Raw genomic sequence first — 19910 nt, forward strand, 5'->3', positions numbered from 1 at the left:
TCCCTGGTTTCTTTTTTCTTTTCTTTTTTTAATACTTATTTATTTTGGGTGGGGGGGAGGGACAGAGAGAGAGAAGGAGACACAGAATCTGATGCAGACTCCAGGCTCTGAGCTGTCAGCACAGAGCCTGACATGAGGCTCGAACTCACGAACCGTGAGATCATGACCTGAGCCGAAGTCGGACGCTTAACCGACTGAGCCACCCAGGCGCCCCCTGCCATGGTTTCTTCAATCAATTTTTAATAAAGAGAAGGTAAATTATAATGCATCGAAAATACCAAATTGCTCTGAGTATAGCAGAGAAAAATTGGCGACCCAGGCCTCACTATTCAACCTCCCTTCCACTGTTCTCCACTCACCACCACTTGTAACAAGTACCCTTCTGATTCAGAGTGATATGAGATGGAAAAAAACAATTTCTGGGTGTTTAACGTGTGGAAATTATTAAATGGAAAGTGAGGTTTTGGCTTTAGTGAGAATACGTATCATAGGCTCACCTTGTGAGATTTGGCTAATAAACTAGAAAAGAAGGGCTAAAACACTTCAATGGAATTTGGGACCTGAGATTGTCCCAGATAGCAATGACCACGAGAAGGGAAGCTCTCATTAAGGACAGGTGTTCACTACAATTTTAGTGTTTATTCACTAAAATCACACATAGCAACTATGAGTCGCTCAACAAATACTTATTAACTGTGGAATAATTAGGTAATAAATAGGAAAGGTCTATTGCCAAGACAAGAGCCCATAGTACAAAGAAAATATAGACAGATAGGAAACAGGTTCCGGAAACCTGACCTACTAGAGACCTGCAGCCAGTAGGCACAGCCAGTAGGCACTCGTGGCTGTTGAGCACTTGAAATGGGACGACTCTGAATTGAGATGTGCTGTAAGTGTAAAGCATACACTGGCTTTTGAAGACAGTACAAAAAGAGAATGCAAAATATTTCAAATAGTTTTTTAATATACTGACCTATTGGAATGATATTTTGGATTTAGTGGGTTAGATAAAATATAACCTTAAAATTTATTTCACCTGCTGCTTCTTTGTTCTAATGGAACTACAGAAAAATGTAATATTCCACTTGTGTCTCACCTCGAGGGCTCACAGTTTCTTTCTTTTGTGTAATACTGATGCAGGTTTGTCTTTGCATCCTCCAATAGAGGCATAAATCTTTGGGCAAGTCACAAATTGCATTCATCTCACAATTTTGAAATCATGTAATAATAAATAAGCTCCATGTGTATTTTCTCCATACATTTATCTACATGTGTACTTTTTTTTATTTTAGGGAGAGAGCGAGTTAGTGGGGGAGAGAGGCAGAAGGAGGGAGAGGGAGAATCTGAAGCAGGCTCCACATGCTCAGTGCGGAGCCCGATAGGGGCTTTTATCCCAAAACTCTGGGATCATGACCTGAGCCGAAATCAAGAGTCCAGGAGTCAGATGCTCAACCGACTGAGACACCTGGGTGCCCCTCTGTGTGTATTTTTTACATGCATATGATTTCTAAGCATTTATCGACATACATGCTTTCTATCTTCACTTCTTCAAGTCTCAGAAAGGCAAAGATTTGTGTACCGCTACCCCGAGTACATAGAACACTGCCTGGCCTCTGGTTTGCACTCAATAAACATTTATGGAATAAGTGAATGAAGACACATCCATCCTCACTGTTCACTCATCTACCAGGGAAATCTACTGGGACTTATCAAACCATCACTAAGTCACTCTATGAGTGCTACTAACCTGAGGATTGATCTTGTGTCACCCCCAGTTTATACCCTGTCCATTGTGAACACATATCCTTTTTAAGAAAGAAAGGAAGAGAAAGAAAGAAAGAAAGAAAGAAAGAAAGAAAGAAAGAAAGAAAAGTAGGAAGGAAGGAAGCAAGGAAGGAGAAAAAGAGGAATAAAAAACTGAAGAAAAAAAAAATCAGCTGACCTCTTTTCTTCCTAGGTAGCCTTGGGGTAAAATTTTTGGTTACAAAAGAAACAAAAAAACCTTAGTCAGTTTTTTTTTTTTTTTGAATTGCAAGCTCACCGTGATTAAAAGTTGGAAACTGTTTCAAAATGTCATTTGTAATACAAGAAGTTACACAAATTTGATCATCAGCATTTCTTCAAATTGGACCAATTAGCCTTCCTTCTAATTAATGGTATGTTTAACCTTAAAATCAGCACACCGATAATCAAGTTGGAACATAACGAAACATAACAGGCATGTTTCAGAAACACAGGAGACTTGAAATGTAATGTTTGTGTGTGAGTAAAACTTAACTATTAGTATGGAATATTGTAAGTGCCAGACCTGCTTCACCATGTGGACAAAAAGCAGAAATTCTTGTACCTGTTGAGGTCAGACCACAATGGCCTTTGGTCTTCAGTCAAGCTATAAGATCTTTTGTGTCGTGCATTCCCGAATCAAGAGCCTAGCTATAGTTAAAATTAGAGTTTCATTTATAACCAAAGTTTAAACAAGTTTTAGTCGACTCAGAAGCATTTAAAAGGCTAGGGACAAACCACAGAGTAAACTTTTGCAGATGGAGTCGAAATAGTTAATAAATGAGGAAGAAAAGACAAGGTCTGCAGTGTGGGATTTCTCAACTGGCTTTGCTTCAGAGAAAAAGGCAAATCAACTGTGGAACTTTGTTCAGATCGCAGTCAGCATTTCCAATTTCAGCTTCAAAGATATGGATGGACTCAAGAAGATAAGCTTCCGACTTCTAGAATGAAATTATGAATTGTGGAAAATGCTGTAATCATCCCAAAGCAGAACCGTGGTCTGAAATGTTTAAACAAACAAACAATTGGGCGGTCACCGTAATTTATTTTAACACCTCCATCCCTACCCTGGGCCTTAGTAACACAGATAGTCCCTTCTGTCACTCCCGACTTCCCTATTAATAGTGTCTCTGTGTGTCATATGCCTTCAAGGTCCTGCCAGTTGACAGCTAGCTTAGGCTAATCTGTATTAAAATCTTATCTCACGAGTAACAGGAAAATATTTTAATTGATGCCTTCTAGAGAACATGACTTAGCTGCCCTATGCTTGCACAGATACAGAGGGTTGGAACCATAGGTCTGGCAATCCACAGAGTAAACATAATACGTCTCTCTGGAGCATGAACCTTGCTTGAATACTGTATTTCCTCAACAAAAGCATCTGTTTTGACCCAGGCACTGGTGTAGGTACTCAAGGTGTCTCTGAAAAACACTAGTAAGTATCCGTTCCCTTGTGCGACTTATGTCTAATGGGGGGGGGGGGAGTGGAGAGATAATACTAATAATTCTAAACACAGATATGCGAGGAAACACTTGTATATAAACATCTTTCAATACAATGTAAAATTTATATTTATAAAAAAGGATCACTTAAAGGAGGTCTATTTTATGCAAAGGTCCCCAGTCTACACTGCTGGTGGGCATGGGGTATGTGCAGAGGGTTTTGTTACACAGACCCTCTTCTCTGCTTTTAGAAGTGCTTCAAGGAGGGGCCTGGGTGGCTCAGTAGGTGGAGCCTCCAACTCTTGACTTTAGCTCAGGTGCTGATCTCACGGTGGTGGGATGGAACCATGCGTTGGCAGGCTGGGTGTGAAGCCTGCCTAAGATTCTCTCTCTCTCTCCCTTGGCTCCTCCCCTGCTATCTTTCTCTCAAAAAAAAAAAAAAAAAAAAGTGTTTCAATGAGAACATTCTAGAAGACTAAATCTTAGTTTCAAGAAGTAACAATATTGGTAGAAATTTCCAGCCGGGTCAGTGAGTCAGTGTCATTCTCTACAATTGCATCCAGCGGCTTTGAGTCGCTACTTGGTCTATGCAAGAGTCACTTTGCACCTGTGAGCTGGTATTTGCCTTCGCCTAAAGAGAAATGGGCAGAGGGAAATATACAGAGTAAGGACACAGGGACAGAGGGTTCATTTTTTTTATAATAAAAAATAGAAGCATTTAACCTTTTCCCAGAATCCTTTTTTTTTTCATTGCCCCCCTCCTCAACTTCCTTGCATTGAACGTAAGGAGGTATAAGATATGCTCATTGAAAACATGCTCTTCTAAGGACAACAGGGACCCAGGACCCACACTTCACTTTAGTGTGGTTTAAAAAAAAAAAAGTGGAGGAGGGCAGCAGGGGACGGTGTCTTGAAAGAAACGCTGCTTTGCTTGACGCGTTGGAGCCTCCTGTGACTGGAGCTTCCTTGGTATTTATTCCTCAGAGCAGTTGTCACTACGGGGCCCTCTGATCTGTGCGGCTGGAACTAGTTCACATTGGTTCGTGAGACACGATCTAAGGCTACCACTCGGATGGAAGCTGAAAACTAAAACGGAAAGAATCTGAAGCACAGGCGGATGTAACGTGACATCCACGAAGCTTTGGTTGCAGGACCCTCTGCTGACACGAGCATAAGCCACGTCCTACAGGAGCCTAGGTGCGTGCGCTCCTGGTCACCAGTCGTTGTCCAATTTGAAAACCAAGAGTAAGATATATTAACTACCCTCCGTTCAGCCTGTTAAATTTTGCCATTCCAGATCTCTACTCTGGCACGCTTCTCCTGTGTTTGGTGACACTGGAATAGCCACCAATGGTTTTGTAGCTCGTCTACAGAGGGATGCTCATTTGGGGATGTATTTAGTTGGGGTTCCCGCGATATATTTGGGTGGCATGCACCCACAGACGCGTAGAGTGAAGTCATTGCCCGTGAACCCAGAACAGGAATGGCTTCTGCAAATATTTCTGTCACCCACTCTGCTGCTTCTCCTACTTTCCCTTCGTAGAGATCTGAGCCACAGTGTGTTTCCTGAGAGTAACGTACGTTATGACGCATGCGGGTAGTGGAGGAGAAACAAAATTTTGAAACGCGCAGAGCAAGAAGGTCGTCTGCAGTCCACAACAAACGTAGAAAATTGTAGGTGTGGGATCCGTTTCTCATAGGTATCTAGTCAAAACAGAACTTGTAGCAGAAATATTCTGAACAAACCCGGTAGCAGGTGCAATTATAAATTCAGCATACTTTGTTCTCCTAGCATTTGTCAGAATCTCTGTGTTTGTAAGTCACAAACTTATGGAATACCAAAAATTAAAAAGAAAAAACAAACAAACAAATATACCTGTAAGTAAAGTCATACTTTACACATCTTAAGAATTCTGAAGTCTGCCTTAGAATCTCTGACGTATCTATTGTCCTCACAGTCTGGTGGTTCCTAGTGGAATAGCGTGTAATTTCACCACTGACAAAATAAAACTGGCTAAAGAAACAAGTGTTAGTGTAACAAAAAGTCTACCCACATGAATAATAAGCATTGTGAGTTGTGTAGGAAGGATGTGAGTACACAACTATGTATCCCCAGACAATAGGGTGGCGATGTAAAATCGTTTAAATTGCTCTTGTGTATGTTTTCATTTCCACTTAGTTTTGTCTTTTTTTCAGAATTATTAATTTTGTTATCCAGAATCAAATACATCAGGAAGAAAATATCTTTGTGGAAGCCAAAAACATAACCTGGAGGGAAAAAAAAGAATAAAAATGTTATATATTGATGCTTCTTAATACCTAAGTACTGAAAGTAGAAACTGGCAAAAATCATGAGGATAAGAAGTAGAATTACAGTAGTCTAGAAAATACAAATCATGAAGGTGACAAGAAGAGATAAGGAAGGTGAGGAGAATTAGGACACTGTTAATAGGAAACAAACAGCAAAAGAAAGATAAAATGCTTATAAAGTCAGTTTGTACAGACATCAGAGCATTTAAGAGGCAGGTCAATGACTCCTTCATTTTGATGAATCCATTGACCTAAGTGAGCACCATGATTTTTTATTTTGGCTTGTTACAACAAGAAATAATGTCATTCAACACCACTGAAAGGAAATCAAATGTTTTTTCAAAAACTAGACCCCGATAGTATTTACAGAGAATGCAACAAAATTTATCATATTCAAAAAAGATGCTTCTCAAACAAAAAAAAATTAAGAAAATCGAGAGTAGTCAAAATTGTGCGTGATCCCAGCTACCCGAACCGAAGACCGGAGGTTGCATATGTTATTTTATTTGTAACATACTGTTAGTGAGACCAATGCTACTTAATAACTCAGACTTTCTGGATGAATATATGGAAAGCCTTCAAGACTACCCCACAAAGATTAAGGACCTGTTCACTTGGATTTCATGTAAATAAAGCAAAATATGCGAGGACACTGTCTTAAATACAAGAAAGAACAGAAACTCTTTTGAGTAGTTGCAGTGACGACATTCTTAAGTTAAAGAGACTTGTCCTTCAGAAATTACATGCGAAATTGCAATCTTTAAGTAAGGAAAACGTTAGGAATAATTTCAAGTTAATTGCTGAATTGAATTATTTTTGCACGAGCACTGGGAAATGTCACAATGGACAAGATCTAACTTATTTGCCCAAGAGAATGGATCAAAATAATCAGAGACCCTTTTACAATGAAGCAGCAGATAAAATAAATAAACCAGACATCAAGTGTCACTGCACTGTGGTAGATTCTACAGAGGTTATAAACACAGGTTATCGATAATTATTGGAAGTTTCTGTTACGGCAGAAAACCCTCTATGGGATTTTAACCTCTTCACCAACTTATGACTGTATACCTGTGATGTTATTCAACAAAATGAAACTAGTCCTGGACGATTATACTCCATCACTGAACGACATTTTAAAGTTTGTAGGACATAATCTTTGGAGACAGACCTGATCCCCCAGTGCCCAAAGCTGTTTATTACTTCATTATTTTGCAACCTTTATACGTTGTCTCCACAGGTCTTGTCAATGGGGCATTGTAAACCCCTTGCCAGATTTTTGGAGTTTTGTTTGTTGGTCTATTTTAGGAGTCTCAACTGTGATAAGATGGCCTGCACTTTATGAAGCTGTCGTGAAATTTAAAGAACTCTAACATATGGTTTGAATACTTGAAAGCAGACTAAACACACTAAGGTGCAAAAGTTTATTCCAGAATGGTGAAGCTGAAATGCATTATTTACATTTAGAAAGTTATTTTGGGGATATTTTGATCAAATAAGTAAGTGATTACAGAGTCCTGACCTGGATACATGTGAAGAATACCTTATTTGTCACCTTTAGGTCTGTTTATTTATTTTTTATTTTTTTTAACGTTTATTTATTATTGAGAAACAGAGAGAGACAGAGCGTGAGCATGGGAGGGGCAGAGAGAAGGGGAGACACAGAATCCGAAGCAGGCTCCAGGCTCCAAGCTGTCAGCACAGAGCCCCATACGGGGCTCGAACTCACAAATCACGAGATCATGACCTGAGCTGAAGTCGGACGCTTAACTGACTGAGCCACCCAGGTGCCCCTCTTTAAATCTGTTTATTAAAACATTGGGAAAAACACACATAAGATGAGCCAAAAATGACATAAAAGAACTGAGGGATGTAACTAATATAAATTTTGTTGATACAATAAAAAACTGAGCAAGAATGTTCAGACTGTATTAAAAAATAATTAAATGATGAAAAGTTTTAAACAGAAATAATGAATAGCTCTTGAACTGTTTGATGATCCAATTAATGAATGCTGCTGATTGACACGAAATATTGACGCTGTCATTGACATTGCAATGAGAACATTGATGAAAACATTGGAATGAAATCCGTTGATGTGATTTCATGTATGTCATTGATTTAAAACATATGTCAATGTACAAGAGCACATGAAATGCCCTGAAATCATACAGTTAACATAAGAAGAAAGTTTGTCAGAACTTTTCGCAGAAGTGACAAAAATCTAAAAAATTTAAATGGGGCTGCCAGTAACAAATTGTGAAAATGAAATAAAATTGGCCAAATTACAAGTAATAAAAATAAGAGTCAATCATGCTAAAGATAAACTATTCTCTCCACAGAAAATGATATGCTGAGATTATTGTCATCCGAAGAGGGAATCAAAACATATAGTAGCCAAATTATGTAGAAAAAGTATTAAGCAGGTGAGTCAGGAAGTTTATTAATAAAACATATTATGTTTTCTGGGAGAGGGGATCTGCTATATTTTTAGCAGCTGCTAGCCTTGAAAACATGTAATTTGTTGATTTTGTTATTCCAGGAAAGCATCTAAGTTTACCCATAATTTTGCATTATTTTTCTTAAAAAGAGATCCTCCTATTGCTTAAGTATTAAGTTCTACAAAAACCTGGATCCTCTCTGGATTCTGAGAGTTTGGACAACCTTAGTTCATAGTGGCACATTTCAGACAATTACCCATTTTGGCCCCAGACTTCAGGGAAACCATTTTCAGGGCAGAAGATTTTCTTCAAAGGTGCTTTACAAAGTCCAAAAGGAGGAGCTTAGTTCACAGATCTTGTACTGCCTCATTTTCTCCTACCCTGGGCACAACCATGGCTCTGGCTCCTGGTGGCCTCCTCTCCACAATGGGTCAGGAGAGGACATATTTACCTTTAATAGGAAGCTTGTGATGTTTTCACTTGGATGAAAGTACTCTCTTTAATTTGTACAGTCTGCTGACCCTCCAACCCAATTGTGAAATGCTTGACTCTTCCTTTCTTCTTTTATCTTGCAGCACCATAGGACCCTGAGATCCTTACCTCAAGGACAAGTGGCTATTATCAGTGCAGGATGCAGAAAAAGCATGCATGTGAAATTAGAAAGCAGTACGAGGGCTTTGAAAAACAAATCCTCAGTTATCCACATATGAATTCATTCATACAGCCTATAGGCTATATGCTGAAAACCTCTTATGTTCCAGGGCAGATGTGAGAAAACCAAAAATAGTATTCAGCTTCGAGCCTTGGTACAAGGAACCAATGACTACAGAGGTCCTGGATTTTGAACAAATGATGTAGTGCGACTAATGAAAGTAACACCAAGGTGTTTGTCCTTTCTGTGTCTCTCTTTTCATTAACCTGCCCTCTTTATTCCTCTAGAAACCCTTCTGGCCAATGAGTCAGAATAATAAGCTAGATTGTATTAAAGTCAACTTGGCTAATCTTGAAATGACATTTCCAGATGCTGCTTCTTTCTCCTCTATTTTGTTTTCAGATATTTGTCCCAACTGCTGTCCCAGCTGAGTAATAGCACCCCCAGGAACCACTATGAAATTTTTGGCTACAAACCAGAGGCAATAATCACACAGATGCAATAGCTTTCTATGGACCTCTACATGAGTTTCCCCTTTGCGGTTCCACTTTGGTCACTGTGTACCTTGGGGTGTTAGTATCCCCTCCACTTTGTCTCATATCTAGAGTTTCAGGAAAAATGGCGAGTGGCTTTTACCTGATTCTTCAAACTCCCTGTCTGAATTTTCACTTACCTGCGCTGTTCACAGTTGCAAAAGGTCTAACTCATGTAATAAATCCCTACCCCTTAATACTAATAATGGCGCTGATTCCCTTAGTGAATTCTAACCAATAAATACAGTGATTGGCTCCAGACGTGGTTCCAGAATAGAACCTTAAAGATGGGAATCTGGAACTGGTTTTCTCATCTGGCTACATATAAAGATATTAATTCCTTTGTTTCCATAGTAAATAGTAAACTGGCAGTCCATGGCATGCACTGGCAAACGATATGTAAATTATTCCTCATAGTCACTTATGATCAAGTGTCTTTAGAAAAGCGTGTCTCCGTATGACAAAGTAGCTAATATTTTAGGGTCACTAAAGAGCATAAAAACTTTGGGTTTGGTTGGTGCTTTTAAATATGCTGGAGACCTAAGAAAAAGAAAATGATGAGCTCAAGGCTTTAATTACCCAGATGAAAGTCTGATTATAAATCATAATGCTTCTATGACTACCCTAAAATAAATCCCATGTCCTGGAACTGCAAGGCTAAGATTTAAAAAAAAAATGTGTCTCTTATGTTAAATTTAGGGCATTAAAAAGGTGGAACCATTCAAGAAAATGGAATGGGGTCATACACACAGCTTCTGCTGGGACTGGACACCCTAATCCCGACTTGGTAAAGACTCTTTTCCAGGGGAAGCAGGCTTTTCTTCCCTGGTTTGATGAGGTTAGTCTCCCTTTGTCTGAAAAACCTATAACAGCCTCCAAGGATGTAGTTTCCTTGCAGGGACACTTCTCCGTGAAGACACACCCTCACCACCTGTTTTGCTTACCAGCTTAATTGAGATATAGCCTACATACCTTACAACTCACTCAAGGTATGTGTTTTTCAGGGACTTTTAGTTTATTTACAGAGTTGTTCAACCATTTCCACATTAGATTTTGTAATATGCCATGACTCCAGAATGAAACCCCAAATACTTAGTTTCTATCCCTCCATTTCCTCCCTCTCTCCGACCCAACACTAGGCAGCTGTTAGTCTATTCTCTGTCTCTATAGATTTACCTATTCTAGACATTATCTATAAATGAAACCATAGAATACATGATCCCCTTTGACAGAATTCTTTCACTTAGTATAATGCTTCCAGGGCCTCTCCGTGTTGTAACATGTATCAGGTCTTCGTTTCTGCCTGTTGCTGAGTAATATTCCATATTATGGCTTTAGCACATTTTACTTATGGACATCAGTTAACGGACATTGGATTGTTTCAACTTCTTGGTTTTTATGAATAATTCTGCTATAAATATGTGCGTACGACTTTTTGTGTGGACCTATGTCTCCATTTCTTTTGGGTATGTACCTAAGAGTGAAATTGCTAGATCACATGATATCCATCGGCTTAGGGAAATTACGATACTGAATTTGGTTTATTGTGAGATCTACTTACACATCCTTTAACCACCTTTCTTAAGAGATGCTGGAGGACACTGTCTTTGCAGTGGCTTTGAGAAATACATTGGTGAGCCTCCTTGAAGACTGCTGTAGTAACTATTCTCTCCTAGCCGAGAATGAGAGAATAAATTGCTACCACCAAATTGAGTTCTCTAAATTCGATGGGTATAATGTGTCTTGGAGTAGTAGGGGCCAAGTGTTCGGTTGTTAGGGCAAAGGCGGGCAGTGTTACTGGTGAGTATCAGAGAAAAAACAGTAACCAAAATGGTTTGACCTCCAGAGAATACTGATGTTACTTAATCGGTCATCGTGTCTCAAACAATGAAATAGGAGGGCAGCTATTTAAACTACTGGTATTAGTGGAAAAGCTCTAGGTCTTAGGAACAGAAGATTGATTTAAATCAGCCCAACAGGGACTCAAAGGACCTCACACAACTCTAAGTCTTGAGTCAGCTCATAGTTCCAGAGCCTGTTGAATAAAAGAGAAACTTTGTCACCCCAAGGAAGAGTCCTGCTAATATTACCAAAATGTTATGCTATAAATATTCCTCCTAGCGTTTCCCAGAGAACTTCAGATGACTGTGCATAGGCCAAGGGAAAATAACTAGGCTCTCAGTGATTGTTTGGTCACTGGCTCTGAACCAACTAACACCTGGAAATCTAAAATGTCATTGTGGTTGGGCGCCTGGGTGTCTCAATCCGTTAAGCGCCTGACTTGGGCTCAGGTAAGGATCTCACAGCTAGTGAGTTGGAGTCCCGCGTGGAGCTCTGTGCTGACAGCTCAGAGCCTGGAGCCTGCTTCAGATTCTGTGTCTCCCTCTCTGCCGCTCACGCTCTGTCTCTCCCTCTCTCTTTCAAAAATAAATAAACATTAAAAAATGTTTTTTAAATGTCGCTGTGGTTTACTGATTACAATGGGGATATATGGAAGTGAGTTGATTAGTGGAGTTTGGATTTAATTATATCTATCTGTAGGCCAAAGGGGTCCCCAAACCAAACCCATGGTTGTTTTCTAGTTCTGGGTTGCATGGTTGGGATAGACATATTGGGCAACTGGCAGAATGCCTACATTGATTTCTTGACCTGTGAAGTGAGAGGTATTATAATTAGAAAAACCTGGTGGAAGCCACTGGAACTGCCTCTACTTACCAGGATAGCAAACTAAAGGCAGTACCGTATTTCCAAGATTAAGTCCACCATCAAGAACTCGACGGATTCAGGGATAATACTTCCTACCACATCTCTATTCAACTTACCTAACTGGTGTACAAGGAAGACAGATGGATCTTGCAGAATAAAATCGATCAGTGTAAATTTTATCAGGTTGTGATTCCAAGGCAGCTGCTGTTCCAGATATGTTTATTGTTGTTGTTGTTATTGTTGTTGTTAATGGACCAAATGAACATATCCCCAGAACCTGATAGGAACCTATTGATCTGTTGAATGATTTTTCTGTTAGTAAAAAATCATCGAAACTAGTTTGCATCCCTCTAGCAGAACTAAAAATATACCTTCACAATCTCACTTCAAGGCTACTATCAACTCTCCAGGCTTCTGTGATTGTCCAGTATACAGGGAACTTACTGAAAAACTTCTTGACACATATACCTGAAGTATTGGCAAATATACCTAGCATATCCAGAGGTATACTAGATTCAGATTAGTCTTTACCCAGCAGTTACTAAATTTGCCATGATTCTGGTATCAGAGCATATGTATTTAGTTACTAGGTTGAATTAGATGTTTCTGAGCACAACTTTTAAAGTGTATTCTTCCTCAGTGGTTTGTCCGTGTTTATTATATTAGAGATGTACAGAAAGCTTGACTTTGGTCACAGATTTGGCCAACATCTGCTTTTCAGCTTCAATTTTAGTCTCAACCTTCAGTCTGAAGATCTGCATGCCAATTCCAATGCCATTTCTGCCTACCTGATCTGACTTTTGCGTGATTAATTATCCATCATAGCATATTTGGTCACCAAATATTAATCAGAGAAAGCACTAGTAATGTAAACAAAGCATTTTATTTAGATTTATTAATAATATCTGATTTTTTCCATATAAACTTAGTAAATACTCTAGTTGTAACCTGGACTAAAAAATCTTATTTTTTGTTTTTTATATTTCTAGTCTCTTGCTCACAGTTAAAGTATAATGATTATTATGATGAGAAAAAAAATGATTTTTGTGAACACTACTGTTTTAATACTAACATTGGATGAAAAACATTCAAAAAGTTAAACATGGAAATAAAACTCTTACTATTACAAAAATAGGAAAAAGCACATAAACTACATAACTTTAAGAATAATGCATTATTTTGAGCCAGCAAATATATGTCAAATCTAAATAATAATACATGATAGAATAACAGCTTTGGTATAAACATGTAATCTTATGAACTTGCTTGTTATACTAGTATTTATGTGGCACAAAATAAACTTTAAGAATTCTTTTTATTGTTAAATTTATTAAGTTTATTTCATGTTATTTAGAATGAATTATTAAGATCATGAATCTTAAAAGCCCTACGGGGAATTTTTCATACCCCATAAAGATACATTAGAAGCAGAATATCAATTTTGTTATCTAAAAGTTTTATAATAAGAAAAAACTCCAAAATGATAAGTAAATATCACCCATGAAAGATCATCTTCTATGTAAGTGTCAGTAAAAATATAAGGAATTTAAAGACGTGAAGAAAGTGGGAGAAAAAAATGAGGAAATCAAAATTCATTTTGTTCCCACTGATTCAGCTGGTTTTTACAAGATTTTACAAAAAGTATTTAAAAAGAAAATTCCATATTATTTCGAGTCTATGGAGGCCAAATATTTAAACAAAAAGCTTGACAGAATTATTGCTACCAACTCTCAACAATTCAGTAATTGAAAAATAAAGACTATTCTTTTTACACGGTTTTAAGCTAATAATTATAGGTATAATGTACTTTCAGAAAAGAAGTATGTTACTTTGCAACGAGTCTATTCAAAATTTTGGAGAATTTCAGATTAGCTCTTTGTCTATGGCTATGGAATTTGGCCATCCAAGTAGTAACTGGTGACTAAATAAGCATAGTTATTTGCAGCAATAAATCCTGAAAGTTGTAGGTCAAGTCCATTGTGTCAACTTTCCTTCTCCTGGGACACTGTGATTTCTTTCTGCATCACAAATGCGTGCACTGCTGGAAGTATTGCTTTCTTGAATAGGGTCCAGTTCCACATATGCCTGTGCCTATGAATGCCACCACGGGAGATTTTTATACTCTTTTTCAGCTCGTGCTGGGAAAATAATCTCTTCTCCAGTAAGTCCTGTATCCAGACTTGCTGCCATGTCAGAAAACTCTTTTTCCCTTCTGGTTATTTTCCATATGTCACCATTAAAATCTCTGTAACTGCATCTTTGGTGTTTAAAGCAGTCTGTTTTCAAATAAAACAAAAACAAACCAAAAAACAAACTCACCATGATTTTGACTTGAATTTTTGTATGCATAATAAACGTTTTCATTTTTATATTTACTTTCATTTATTCAATAAATTTATTGAACATCTATTATATACCAAGTACCTTCTCCCTTGTGACAGATGAAGAAACTGAGAGTCAAAAATATCACTAAGCTACTTAGTCCAGAGTACAGACTAGAATCCAAATTTGAATCTTAGCTTCTATCTAGTTCAATGATCTCTGCCTTTTAATTGTAGTGTCTAGTCCATTTGCATTTAATATAATTGTTGATGTAGTTGAAGTCGACTAGATTGCTATTTGTTTTCTATTTATACCCTTGGTTCTTGATTTATGGGGCTTCTGTTTATGCAAAATTTTTAATAAAAATGATTGTTCTAGAGATTTCAATACATATCCTCATTTTACCGTATTTTATTAATACTATAAATTAAATACTGTATCCCTTCAAATATATTGTTGGAATCTTAGAAGTGTGTAATTTTATCCTCCCGTTCTTTGTTTCTTTGGAATTTTTTCATATATTTACTTGTAACAATATCAGCCCACAATATATTATATTTTTAAATGCTATTTGTGTTTTAAAGACATTAAGAGAATTAAGTAAGTTATATTTATCCACATAATTAACATTTCCAATGATTTTAGTTCAATCCTGTATTCTGGAGTTTAAATCAGCTGTAATTTTCATTCAGTTTGAAGTATTTCATTTAGCATGTTTTGTACTACAGGTATGCTGTCATTTTTGGAGGAATTTTTCTCTGGAACAGAATTATGTGATAAAATTTTTCCTTTCTCTTATCCCTTATATCTTTCCTTTCTTCTACTTCCAAATTTTGTATCCCATTGTCTTCCACTTTCCATAATTTCTGATGAAACATCAACAATATTTCTTTGTAGTAGTTTTACTGGATTTTTTTTTCTCCTTTCACGTTCTTCTTAGATAGTCTATTTATCTTTAATTTCAAAAATTTAGCTACAATGTCCACAATTATAGTTTTGTTTGTACTTATTCTGATTGGTAGTTAAGATCTTTTAAACTATAGGGTTTCAGTTTTTAACCAATTTTAGAAAACTTTGGTCATAACTTCTTTACACATTTTTAGTTTTTTAAATTCTTTTACCTCTTTTTTACATATTTTTGGCCACACTTACATATATATTCACCCACTTAATATAGTATCGCAGGTCACTGCTACCCTAATCATTTTTTTTTTGGTCAGTCTTGTTTATCTCTTTATGCTTTTTTAGTATTGAATTATAAGAATTATGAATTCTTCTTTAGCACTCAATTTTCTGATAAACTGGTCAATGAATATTTTTTTTACTTCATTTATTATATTTTTCAATTCCAGTACTTCCACCTAGTTATTTCCCAGCTCCAATCTCTTTTTTTATTATTATTATTTTTAACTTTTGAGACAGAGAGAGATCAGAGCATGAGCAGGGGAGGGACAGAGAGACAGGGAGACACAGAACCTGAAGCAGGCACCCCCGCACCCGGTACCCGGTACCCAGCATAGGGCCCAATCCGGGGCTCGAACTCGACAAGGAGAGATCGTGACCTGAGCCGAAGTGGGGACGCTCAACCGACTGAGCCACACAGGCGCCCCATTCACAGCTCCAATTTCTTTGTTGAAATGCTCATCTCTTGTCTACGACCGGAACACACTGAACGTACCCGATCTTGTCTGAAACCTTCGTCTCTTCTTTTGTTACACTCATGTTTTCCTGTTAATTCTTCAACGTATTTGTGGTGGTTGTTTTAAGTTTCTGGTCAGATACTTCTAAAATATGGGTCATCCGTAGATTTGCTTCTATTGAGTCTTTTAATTCTTGATTATGGGTGAGACTTTTCTACTTCTTCACATCTCCAAGTTTTACTGTATTCCAGATATTGTGTATAAAAGAACAGCAGAAAGAAAATATAATTTGTTTGGCTTGATTTGGTTTTATTATTTTCCCAAATAATGCATATATATTGGGTAGGGTGAAGTGACAGTCATTCAGATTTCTCTAGATAGGAGTGTAAATAGGGCTTAACTGAAGTTTTCAGTACATGAATTTCTCCTTTCTGATAGTTTTATTTGTATTAAGTTATCATTGCTGCCACTGAGGGACAGAGCACTTTGACTTTTTCTTTTTTTAATCTGAGAAGAATTTTAGCTCCATTTCAAGTTGTTTTGGTTCTTAAAAAAAAAATCAACAGTTTTAGGGACCTGAAATCTAAACACTGTAAGGTTCTGAATTCTCTGCTTTCCGTCTCTCCCGGACTATTGTTTTGACAAAATTCTGCAGTGGTGTGGAGCTGGGCAGAGAATTCCATGACTGAGATTTATTTTTTATTTAGTGTCCTTCTAGAGCCAAATATATTCTGCTTGCCTACTCTATCATCAAAAACGTGGCCAATTTTTCTGCATCACTGTAAAGTATCCCAGTCTAAGGTAGACTGGCTTCTCCCCATAACTGTTTCCAGGCACAGGAGCTTTCGTGGCTTTCTATTCATCTATCAAGAGTTTTTTTTTTTTTTTCTGGAATTCAGTCTCCCAAGGTGTCTTTACATCTACCCTTTTTCTTTCATCCTATACAAAATATAGTTTTTATTTTATTCAGTTATTTCTCTTGTTGGTACCATGCATCAAAGGTATTTCATGTCCTTTTTACATCCTAATTTGAAAAGGAAGGGAAATATTCTATTTTTCCAACTTGAGCAGACTGAATATAATCACAATAATCTTGATAATCTTATGTTTTTGTTTTCTTATACATATAATTTTATTTTTAAATGTGGAGTCACTCCTTCTAAATCTTGGATTAATTATTTTACTTTTCTAAATACTTTTACATTTAAGTCTTCATTTGATAATATGTACGTTTTATAAAAGTTGTATTTTAAGTATACATATGACTTTATCTGGGGCACCTGGGTGGCTCATTCGATTAAGCATCCAATTCTTGATCTCAGCCCAGGTCTTGATCTCGTGGTTGTGAGTTCAAGACCTGCATTGGGCTGTGCACTGAGCATGAAACCTACTTTAAAACAAAAACAAAAACAAAACAAAACAAAACAAAAAACCCATATGACTTTATCTAACAAAGCAGAACTAAAATTTCCATCTATAGTTTCACCTTTAAAAAGTATAATTCCAAAACGCACACAGATGCATACAGGTCACTTTTAAAACAGCCAGAAACTGGGGAGCCTGGGTGGCTCAGTCAGTTGAGCATCTGATTTTGACTCAGGTCATGACCTCACAGTTCATGAGTTCAAGCCCCATGACGGGTTCTGTACTGACAGCTCATAGCCTGGACCTTGCTTCGGATTCTGTGTCTCCCTCTCTCTTTGCCCCTCCTCCATTAATATTCTGTCTCTCTCTCAAAAGTAAATAAACACTAATAAAATAAAATAGCCAGAAACTCATTATGTCTACTCAGGTACTGATGGAAATGACAAGTAAGCATACCAAATAAAAATAAATTTAAGGCAAGAACAAGAGGAAAATTTAATTAAAATGAACCTAGATAATCACAAATAAAATAATCTACTACATACAGAATTAATGTCATTAAAATATCTCACCAATAAAGAAAGATTCAATAAGGTAGACACACATGAAAATTTGTTGTATATTATTTTGATAATAACTCCTCCAGAATTCGGTTAAATGAAAGAAAAAACAATTAAAGAACTAACAAATGTTGAAACTTGTATGGATTATTAAGGTTTAAAGAAAGAACCTTAAGATACAACAAGGAGACATGAGGGTTGAATTTTGCACAAAGGTAGATGTGTTGGCCCAATCATGTAGAGGAACAAATTCTGACCTGAGCCTCTGACTACAGACATACACATATTTGCCATGACTCAAAACCAGATTAGCTATGAATGACAGTCATCACTTTGTTTGAAGTACTCAACAAAATGGGTAAATACATGGAAGCCCAGGATGTAATATTACAGATTGCTTTTTCAAGATCTATCATAATTAATGTTTTTATTTGTCAATAGAGTAAGATATCAAACATTTACATATGCCTAACTACTAGGGAATCCGATAAATACTTGGCTTTTATTAAATAGATTCTAATATTAAAAAGGATTGACTTTAGGAGAAATCCTTCAGAATAATGACGTCCAGGCTGGAGTCTGTCAGATTGTTTTAAGTCAAGAGACATGTGTTAATAAATAGCAAAAGTACAGAGGATGTAGTTATAATGTCATAGCTAAGGATTTAGACTCAAGAATCAGACTGCCTGGGTCCAAATCCGGGCTGTATCTGCATGATCTTGGGCATGTTATGTGACCTGTGTTTCACTTTCCTTATCTGTAAAGTGGAGATTATAATATTATCAACCTCGCAGAGTTAGTGCAAAAAAGATCAAGTAAGTTAATATGGTATATTCAAAACATCTGAAATAGTGCTTGGAACATAGTAGGTATTACATATTTTTTATTATTATTACCATTATTATTATTAATTAGTATTATTAGGTATATCCAAATCCTGAAAATGGCAAAATACATGGTAAAAAAAAGTTCTATTGCTTGTATTGTCAATAAATTCTAAAATTTCTTTCTCCCACAGCAAATAAAACTTTCATATTTGGCCTAGTCAGGAATCTAGAACAAACCAAAATCTTTGATTAACTGTTAAGGTATTTTGAGTAAGAACTGGGCAAATATTGTGGGTTCTCCACGTCGGCATCAAGCTTCCAGATTTAATTTCACTCCAGGATCCGTGAGTGAGAAAATTTCCTAGACCATATTTTATTACGAATTAAGTGACAAACATTCTTTCATCTGAATTATTTATCTTTCTCAGTAGATAAAAGCTGCATTCTTCAGTGGTTATATGCAGAGAACTGCAAGATGCCAGGTGTCGAAGAAGCGAGGAGCTTTTCTCTGTATGGCTGGGGCAAGCTGATTGATCCCCATGTCTTCTGATAAATTCTTCTCACCGCTGTACTGTTGAGGGGGAAAGGGAGAAGAACTTTTTACCATCTTTGCAATCCTTGGCTGAAAAAACCATTCTTCTATGAAGCAATTTGAAGGCACCTCTTTTTCTTCAATATGGTTCTTTACGCAAGTCGATAATTGGTTTCTCCCAAGTTACCAAAATCTAACTTGGCTTTGACGTTGAAAACTTATTACGATGTACCAAGACCACCTCTATGCCCCCAGGTCAGGTCTTAGCAAGCGGAAAGCAAATTATGGCAACATTAACAGTTATTGGCATTCTTTTTCTCTAATACAAACTATAAGAGACCCACTCCTGGTGACCTAGTCAATAAACAGCACCCTGGTTTCAAATACGGTGTAAATTCTCTCATTACTTATGTAGTAAGGAAACTACATGAAATGTTGGGAACCTGAAGTCCTCAAATACAGATGATACACAACAGAAAAGCAGCGTTAATTTGCGGTCCTTCGCTCGGGATGTTAAGAAGAAAAGCATCTTCACCGTCCATGTGACTTCTGCACGTCGGGCTTAACAGTGGATCTGGTATCAGAGTCTGTATTCATTTCAAACAAGGCAAACACAGTGCATAAACTGAGCCAGGCCCACAGAGATTACATCTGTCATATTTGGAAGGAAAAATAAACAATCAAATAAGCAATGTCAACCAAAAGCCTTCGTGAGATAGAAATTAAGAATGCACAGTTTAATTTAACGGCCACTGGCACACATTGCCTTTTTTTTTTTTTTTTTTTTTTTTTTTTTT

General features: G+C 37.1%; 1 long non-coding RNA gene across 1 annotated transcript; it reads left to right on the top strand.

Moving 5' to 3' along the window:
- The first annotated feature begins 4771 nt into the window (after positions 1 to 4771).
- Positions 4772 to 8910, top strand: LOC125922088 (uncharacterized). Its single transcript, XR_007457571.1, has 3 exons — positions 4772 to 5315; positions 7878 to 7961; positions 8552 to 8910. It is a non-coding gene; the product is annotated as an uncharacterized LOC125922088 (long non-coding RNA).
- Positions 8911 to 19910: the final 11000 nt, after the last annotated feature.

The sequence above is a fragment of the Panthera uncia genome, chromosome C2 (assembly GCF_023721935.1).
Source record: "Panthera uncia isolate 11264 chromosome C2, Puncia_PCG_1.0, whole genome shotgun sequence".
Taxonomy (NCBI): Eukaryota; Metazoa; Chordata; class Mammalia; order Carnivora; family Felidae; genus Panthera; species Panthera uncia.